General features: G+C 33.8%; 1 protein-coding gene across 3 annotated transcripts in view; it reads left to right on the top strand.

Moving 5' to 3' along the window:
• The window catches only part of LOC106868770 (cysteinyl leukotriene receptor 2), a 200592-nt gene that overhangs the window by 182208 nt on the left and 8384 nt on the right, over nt 1–10000 (top strand). For all 3 annotated transcript variants that reach the window (XM_089342343.1, XM_089342342.1, XM_089342344.1), the window contains one exon: nt 9467–9584. The gene's annotated coding sequence lies outside the window, so the exon portion shown is untranslated. The remainder of the gene's footprint in view (nt 1–9466; nt 9585–10000) is intronic.

Here is a 10000-nt window from a genome sequence, read left to right as displayed (position 1 = left end):
ATAAAACAGAAACACACGTACACAAACCTACATATATGTGTGTGCATATATAAATATATATATATACACAAATGCGTGCACATAGATATACATATACACACATACCCACAGATATTAATACAAAAGTAACAACAATAGTAGTATATACTCACACATACATACATGCATATAATTATAGCTAACTCAATATATATCATCCTTTATACACCTGCATAATTATGATATATAATATAGTGGAACACCAATAATAACCGGAATGGGTTTCCTGGCGTATAAGTGACCGAGATTACAACACTTCCTCGGGACGAGACGCCAGTCTGTCGCAGGGTACCTCATTTACAGACTGAAGCAACGCAAAATGAAATGAATGCACCGACCGGGAATCGAAACCAACGTCTTCCATTAGACCCTATCATTAGGCTTCGCGTTTTAATGATTTCTGAGTAAACCTTGTATAAAATATGATTTTGACATCAATTTAAATGCGTAAGTCAGAGGGTATTTTCAAGACATTTTCTTCTTTGAGAGTAATTGTAAACGTTTTAATATTTTATTAGTTTTGAAGTATACATTGTTAAAGATATATTTTTTTTTTTATGTTTTTTTTTTTAAGAAGAGATATTTGTCAAAAAATTTTGTCTATATAATTTAGAAAATGTAGTTAAGCGTTTGTTTATGCGATAAATCTTATACGTTTTAAATTTTCTTATGTCTGTGTAGTTGAATTCGTTTACTCTTTCAATAAAAAGTTAAGCATTCTTAAATAAATATAAAGAAAAGCAAACTATACAAAAAAGGAAAACAAAACAAAAAATTATATTTATTATATAAATGAAAATGAAAATTTAAATATAAATCCAAAATATACAATAGTAGAGTAGAATTATTTTTAAAATCTACGGGAATAACACAGTAAGTAAAAGAATTTCCTGAGATTCACATAATAAATTGACACGTTTGTTTTGGCACACTGCGTTCTGACTTCGAATCCTGCCGAGATCAACGTTGATTTCATTGTCTTCAGATTGGAGTACCAATCTAAAGCAGTAGACGGACTTAGAGAATTCTTGGAGCGTTGGACGAGATGTCGAGTCCATGATAGTGCTGCAACACTCGCCCTTCCTCGCCCTCTTTTTAATCCACGACTGCAGTTCGGTCATGGAGACGAGCTGCGGGAAAGCGCGCCTCACAAACGGCGACCACACCTGTTCACCATCGTCTACGTAGAGCCGGAGATGTCGCACTCTCAGCGCGTGTCTAGAATAGATAGATAGATAGATAGATAGATAGATAGATAGATAGGAGGGGGGGATTTCTATTCAATTTGACATGTATTTACCATTTATTTAGTTATTTAGTTATTTACTATTGTATTGACATGAGTTCAAGGATGGTGACCTCTCTAGGATGTCAGTTTTAGGATGGGGAAAATAATAAAAAAAAAAGGATGGAGTGCAATCATCACTGAAAGCATTTTTGTTTTTTCTTTTTCTTAAGGTGCCAGAAGGAAGATAAGATGTTCTATGAAAAATTAAATATATATACATATGTATGGATGTGAGTCTGCGTGTGTACGCGTGTGTCTGTCTCTGAGTATCTGTCAGTACGTATGTGTGCCTGTCAGCTCATGTGTTTGGAAATATGTTTATGACTACACTGCGTAATTTCGATGTTTCGCATTGAAAAATAAAGTCTGGTTTCTTCTAATTTCCTGTTTTTGCATGAAAAAACATTAGTACAATATTTACAAATTAGAAAAATAAAACCTAATGTTATAGAGATGAGTATCATGTTATAGATATAGGAGCAGAAACAACAGTAATAGTGTATTTTATTCTTTCCTTAAAGTGTCTTACAATTTCATGTTTTGCATGAGCAAACAATATTTACAAATTAGAAAAACACGTGATGTTATATATATATATATATATATATATATATATATATATATATATATATATATATATATATATATATATATATATATATATATATATATATATATATATATATATATATATATATTAGAGAGATGAGTATCATGTTTCCAATACTGGAGCTACATTTAGAATCAAAAATGCAAATTCTCTGCTTTTCTTTCAAACATTCAATTTTGGAGAGAATTTTGGGGTGAAGTACAGCCCCATAACAACAACTAAAAATACACACACACTCATCGGTTCGGCAAAATGAGATTTATAGAATAGGTAGAGAATAAGTCCTGGGGTCGATTTGTTCAACTAAAGGCGGTGCTCCAGCATGGCCGCAGTAAAATAACTGAAACAAGTAAAAGAATAAAAGAATATATATATATAAATATGTTTATATATACTTATATGTATATGTATATATTTGTGTGTGTATATATATATATATATGTGTGTGTGTGTATACATATTTATATATATATATATATATATATATGTATTATATGTATGTGTATACATATATATACACATATATATATGTATATACATATATGTATATTTGTGTATATATATGTGGGGGGGGGTGTTTGCATCTTAGTATGTATGCATGCAAAGAAATATTTACCTATCAACTGTGATCACTGATTGCATCCAATGCCAATAACCAAGGTTTACGGCATGTCGTAAATCTGAACGACAACGGCTAAGTGTTTTTCCAAAGGCCGCTTCTTATTCAAGTTATCGCTAGATTTAACATAAACCCATGACTTAGTACATCTGTCGTTTGACGGTAAACAGCAGAGATACGGCCAGCATTTACATGGAGTCTTTCTTATGGAACAGATTAACGAGACATCGTAAATCTGGCCCATGCTGTCATTATGGAGACAGTAGCCTCGGCGTATTCGATAATCTCGGTTAAGTTATACATACATACATACATACATACATACATACATACATACATACGCACATGCACATACCATACATAGAAACTGTGCGCGCGCACAAACACTTGCGCGTATAGATAGATAGATAGATAGATAGATAGATAGATAGATAGATAGATAGATAGATAGATAGATATCTTTTTATTATAGCCACACAGGGCTAAATACAGAAAATGGACAAATTACAAAGTAGAGCTTTTGGGGGGGGGATAATTTAGATCAAAAGGGATCGCGGGAAGAAAAGAAAAAAAAAAAACGTGGGAGGGGGCGATCAATAGGGATCGTGTATCACAGTCGATGTAAAAAACGGGGAACAGATTAGGTTTATCCGTGGAGAGAAAAGCCTACGGAAAAGACCACGGTCACCTCAGGCTTTTTTTTTTAAAGGTACATGAAAGTAAGTACCTTCTCTCTTTTTGTCTCTTTTTGTTACAAGTCTATGCTTAAAATGGTGTCGTCTTTCATTCTTACCATTCTTGCCACATTTACCCATTTTTTATTGAAACTTTCATTCGACAACACCTTCCTCTCTATCCTCATCCTCCTTTTCAAGTGGTACTTGAAAAAGTTGACGAGGGACTGACCAGAGAGGAAAGTGTTTGTTTGTAGACCTTTCAAACGCGTCCACCACACGCATTCTTTTGCCATAGCTATCAGTGTTACAAATACCGTTAGATAGATAGATAGATAGATAGATAGATAGATAGATAGATAGATAGATAGATAGATAGATAGATACATTTATTTTATTAGCCACACAGGGCTCAACGAAGATGGGACAAATACAATGTAGAGCTTTTCTTTTTGGGAGGGGGAAGGAGAAAAAAATAAAAATAAAAAATAAAAATAAAAAAGGGTGTGTGTCGATCAAAAGGGATCGTAGGAAGGAAAAAAGGGGGGAGTTCGATCAAAAGGGATCGAAAAAAAAAAAAAGAGCGATCAATAGGGATCGTGTATCACATGGCCGCAGTCCGATCACTGAAACAAACCAAAGCGATAAAAAAAGTAACAGGTATCTCTACATCACTTTTCAATGACTTGTCCGATAGCAGTCCTATCTCTACTTGTCGAATACGTTATCATATTTTGTTTATTTTGTTTTACTGAATTTTATTCTGTCACGCTAGTGTATCCTCTACATGTTTTATCGTGTTTCCATTGGCTGGTTTAAGACGGGTCCTGCTTCTATCTGTCGATTAAGTCGTCACAATTTGTTCTGATAAAGCTGTTTGTTTATTGTAAACGAGTATTTCATTATTATTATTTTTCTGATTTTCTGGTAATTTTTCTGGTTGTTGACTGCGTCAAAGGAATGACTCGCTGTGTGTGTGTGTGTGTGTGTGTGTGTGTGTGTGTGCGTGTGTGTGTGCGTGTGTGCGTCTGCGTGGGTATGTATTCTTGTATCTGTACATGTTATATATCTATATATGTAGGTATGTATTTTTTAAACTGTATTTATGTTTGTGAGTTATGTAAATACGTGTGTATATGCATATACATGTATATATAGACACATATAGTATATACACATACAAATACATTCACACACACACACAAGCACACACAAACGCATGTATTTATATGGTTGTATATATAATTTTATATATGTGTGTGTGTGTATGTATATATATATATATATATATATATATATATATATATATATATATATATATGGTAGAGTTAATCCTTTCTAACTTGTAAATGTCATTATTTCATTAAGAAAGTAACTTGTAATTCTTTATCGGATTTTCGTATTCTTTATCAGTTTCGTTGAGGTTTGGGGGAGTTTTTTTCTGTATAAGAATTCGAGAGGTCTTTCAGCTATTCTTACGATGGTTTAATATCATGCATTTTGCATGTGTGTGAATGTGTGGCGTGTTAATGCATTTGTATGCGTGTCTAGCGTCAGTATATATATATATATATATATATACATACATATATATATATATATATATATATATATATATATATATATATATATATATATATATATATATATATATATATATATATATATGCATTTATATATTAATGTATTTTTATTTCTCTCCAATAGAATATGTATGTATTGTGTATGCAATTGAGTTTATGTATGTTAACGAATCTACATATATATAACCCTAACCCTAACCCTAACCCTAACCCTTATAAAGACAAAGAGAAGGAGAAAGAGCAGTTAAAGCCGAACTCCAGTGTGTTGGATGGCCGTTGTTTTTAAAAAATAATTTAAATAATTTAAAAAATAATAAAAATTAGATAGATAGATAGATAGATAGATAGATAGATAGATAGATTGCGACTGACTGGCTTCCCGTCCAGTGGGAATATCTACACCAGAGAAAGTGGGAAACCGGCTCTATGCACCAAACCAGTCGTCTGCCCTTTACAGAGTAATGTCGACTAACCTTTTACTATAATTGGTGTGTTCCCATCAAAAGCTAAAAAGCTGTATTTTAATGAATTTCAGCTGAGTTTTGTATATTTTTAGCCATTCGCTGTATCCCAGCGCTGCAGCGTTTTACTTTACAGTCACATTTGAAATGAGTTAATTTCCATCGAATTTCAATGAATCTTTAATTGGTTTCTCTTCATTACGTTTGTCATTATTGATGTAGCGATTCTCAAAACTTGATATTTATTCAATATTTCTTTTAAATTATCTTTTTTTGCTTTTTTTTCCGATATTGCTCAGCACTTTCACCTTATTTTGATTTTATCTGAATTCGCAATCCTTCTAAAAATAACTTCTTTTTACGACAAAAATTTGCATTCTACATTTCTTTAACTAGAACAATTTCCATTCCTACGATTTCTAGCTTTTATATCTCTAACAAGTTTAGTTTTTATTCCGTGCAATATTTTATTCTTTCTCAGCACCTTATCAGCTTCATCGCCTGAATTTGCAACCTTATGCTTTCTTCTCATTAAATTTGAAAAATTGTCAGTTGCTCGTTTAAATGCCTTTGCAAGTTTTCAATGCTATTTTCTTTCTCTGATCACAGAATTTGTATCTCCAAAGACAGAATCAGCAGATTCCTATTTCATTTCTGTCACAAAATCGCCAATACCCATTCCATTCTTTTGATAGCAATTGTAAAACATAAATTCTTAAGATCACAAGATTTCTTCGTCTTAAAATGTAAAATTAATTTCCCCATTACTTCAAAATTTCACATTACTTCAAACATTTACATATTGAGAAGACATGTAACGTTATTAAATAGTTTGCCTTTACTTCTAATGATAAACTATTATAATTTTATTTATTCCTTGGTAATTTTGTTTATTGCCGAATAAATTTCCATTCTGATCGCAAAATCTTTCCAACGAAATTCTCCATATGTGTGTGTGTGTGCGTGTGTGTGTGTGTGTGTGTGTGTGTGTGTGTGTGTGTGTGTGTGTGTGTGTGTGTGTGTGTGTGTACACGACGAGCATGCACACCGCTTCTGCCTGCCGAATCTGCTCTCGAAGTATTCGTCGACTCGGGCCTGTAGTGAAAGACACTTTCCTAAATTGCCGCGCAGTGGGACTGAACCTGAAACCATGTAGTCGCAAAGAGAGGGTCTTAACACAAAGCTCTTTTTGTAGTTTGGCCAAAATACGATTGCAGTGCAATCTGGAATACAAGGGAAACAAGCATTCTCCACTACCTACCAGAAAAGCTTAAGATAAGGAGAATCGAAGGGTAAACTTCCGTAACAATGCAATGTCTTGTGGTTTTTCTCAGGAGCACGTGACATCACTAGTCGTTGGTGAATCAAAGAATAGGGAGAAGTAAGTCTACTTTGGTTGTAGCCTTTTGCAGATATCTAAAGTTATACGTTAGTGAGAAATATATCAAGATGCCTCTTCAACGTCTCAGAAATCCCTTTGTTCAAGTTCCGTAATCTTTCCTGACACGAGATACAGTTCCCTCTTATGATATCCCCGTCATCATTCAGTGATTGGCTGCGCTGTTCAGCAGCTCGCTGTAAATGTGTCTGTGTCTGTGACTGTGTCCACCGACCGCTTCACAACCGGTGTTGATTTGTTTACGCCCCTGCAAAAGAGACCGACATAAGAAGTACCAAATTAAAAAAAAGACAAACACGTAAGTACCCTGATCGATTTGTATGAGTAAAAACCCTTCAAGGTCATTTCCCAGTATGACCACCATCCAATGATTGAAACAAGTAAAGGATAAAAGTATGGAGTGCATTCCAGACGTTTGGAGACTTTTTTAAGGAGAGACATTTATTAATTTTTAAAAAATACAAAACTCTAATCTCCTTCAAAGCAGAATCCTTTGACTTCCATGCATTTGTTGCAGCGCTCCAGCCTCTTCGTGAAGGCCTCATAGAAGTCGTCCAAAGTGAAGGCATCTAGGACCCTTTTCACATCCTCCTTCTCCTCGCGGAGCAACCAAAAGGCACAGGGAGCTAGCTCTGGACTATAAAAAGGGTTAGGGGCAGTTTTGATGCCCATCTCTGTCACGTAGTTGGTTATGAAGATGGAATTGTGGACTGGTGCGATGGCCTCATGCAAGTGCTCTGGCCTTTTGCGGCGAAATCTTTTCCTGAACTCCTTCATAACCTCCATAAAGTATTCTTGTGGCTAGACTGAACCCAATGGTTGTAGATGAGGCCTCTGCTGTCGGAAAAGGGGATCATTATGAGCTTCCCGGTAGACTCTATTTTCTGGCCTCTTATGCCAGCAAAAAACAGATGCTTGGCTCAAACAAGTTAACCCATAAGCTGTTCGGAGTATTTCATATATTTATGTATCATTTTTGCCCAGTTTAACACAAAACTCTATTGTATGGTAAGCTTTCATATTGTCTTCAACTGCATTCTGCAAACTAGTAAGTTGTGACAAGCAATGTTTTATAGGGTGTATTCAAAGTGCTGTTACAGCCGTCCTTTTCAATCTGAAATAACAAACGTTGGCGGGTCAGCTTATTAGATTATAGTAATGATGTACTGAAATTGCGAGGGCAGTTATAGCTGACTCTCTTAATAATGCCTTAAAACTTTTGGAAGTCATTCGAAACGACGTGTAAAACCATTGCTAAATATCTTGCCTTAAACCTTTTCGTTTTCTATTTAATACAAAATATTGCACTTTAATCTTCACCAAAAGGCTGAGGCCAAGAATTCGTAAATGTGAGAGTGCATGCCGCCAGCTACCACTGCAAAGAAAAAGACTAAATGAATGGTCACAGCGATAACATAAAACATATAGGCACTTTACTGTCAAACATGACAGCTTTATAAATATGAAATACTTCGTTCATTTAAACGATTTCAATATTGAATGGTTTGTTCCTTCAATACAAATATTAATACTGACGGTGATGTACATCTTTTGTGACATATCAGCTATTTTCTCTTCTCCAGAATAGGTTAGTTTCCCGTTCCTTTGGGCATCGGTCATTTTGATTGAATAGCTTCTGTTGTATTTGATGTTATTCAACCCATATTTCCGAATGTCATTGAAAACAATGACTTCTCATATGTATACCATTTATTGATTTTTTTTTTTATTGACTCTTCGTATTTGAAAAATGGAAATATTTAAAGAATTTTCTTTTACTCGTTACAGTCATTAAACTGCAGCCATGCTGGGGCAGTACTTTTAAGTCTTCTACTTTACTTTATCAGTCTCTTTTGCCGAACCGATGTGCTACAAGAACGTAAACAAAACAAGTGATTTTCAAGCGGTGGTGGCGTTGAAACACAACACGGAGGCACACACATACAGACACACACATATATGTATATATATATATATATATATATATATATATATATATATATATATATATATATATATATATATATATATATATATATATAAATATATATATATAATTGTGTGTATATGTTAGTGTGTCTCTCTGTGTGTGCATGTGCTTGTATATGCATGTCTGTGTGTATGTGAGCGTATGTGTGTGTGTACCCTACAGTTTTTGTCTTCTGAATCCATTCACAAGGCATTAGTTGACACACGGCTATAGTTTGAGACCCTTGTCTAAAGTGCAGCGCAATGGAACCGAACCTGAAACTACGTTGTTACAAATCGAGCTTCTTAACCTACACCTGTATCGAAAATTATTTAACAGATAAAATGTTAAGGTTAAAGTTAACAGTTTCCGTACATTGTGTCAATGACAAAGTTACAAGCAGTATGACGAACATTTTGACAAAAGCCATAAAGGATTAAAGGATGTTAATAGTTTCTATGTATTTTTCAATGGCCAGAATGGGCCTTCATTTTGTAATTGTTTTATTTTCAACACACATCCTCAGATCAAATCATTTACCAAACAAATGCAACTCCGAAAACATTGAAAGATTTACATGTAACTTTATTTGACTCAGATTCCGTAATAAATTCTTTACGCTACTGATATTTTGGCAGAAATATCCCAATTCTTAGCCTGAGAAATTTCAGGATTATTAATATCCATATGTTTTATGAACTTAATCTATTGTTAAAATCATAGTAACTTCTTGACTTAGTAACTTTTGTGAATAATAAAAACCGTAACTGGCAGCCTTGCAAAAATGACACTGTTTATAATCGTTTTTTTTTTCTCTTTTCCAGCTTAGAGCAAGAAGCTCGTTGAAGCCTCAGCTATCCTGGTGCGGCAGCAGAAGTAATAGTTTCTCTGTTTCTTCCACGCCTCTCTTCGTCTTATTACATTTTGTTTTGCTGAATAAATGTAAGTAATTAAAAATCATATATTCGAACCATACACACCAGCACACACGCACGCACACACACACACACACATACACAGTCAAGCTAATGCACACACGCACGCATATGTATACACTCACACACACATATACATGTATGTATGCATGTATATATATATATATATATATATATATATATATATGTATGTATGTATGTATATATGTCTATATATATATACAGATAGATAGATAGATACATACATACATACATACATACATACATAGATAGATAGATAGATAGATAAACAGGCAGGCAGATGGATAGATAACGCAGCCTATATCAAAGTCGAGTCTTTTTCTTATAATACATTAGAGAAATAATGCATTTATAGATAAAAATTTCTTACGCATACCTAAAAAATACTTTAGCAGAAAAAAT

Source organism: Octopus bimaculoides, chromosome 25, assembly GCF_046866305.1.
Source record: "Octopus bimaculoides isolate indiv1 chromosome 25, ASM4686630v1, whole genome shotgun sequence".
Lineage (NCBI taxonomy): Eukaryota > Metazoa > Mollusca > Cephalopoda > Octopoda > Octopodidae > Octopus > Octopus bimaculoides.
Note: the sequence above shows the minus strand (reverse complement) of the source record. Positions and strands in the feature narration are given on the sequence as shown.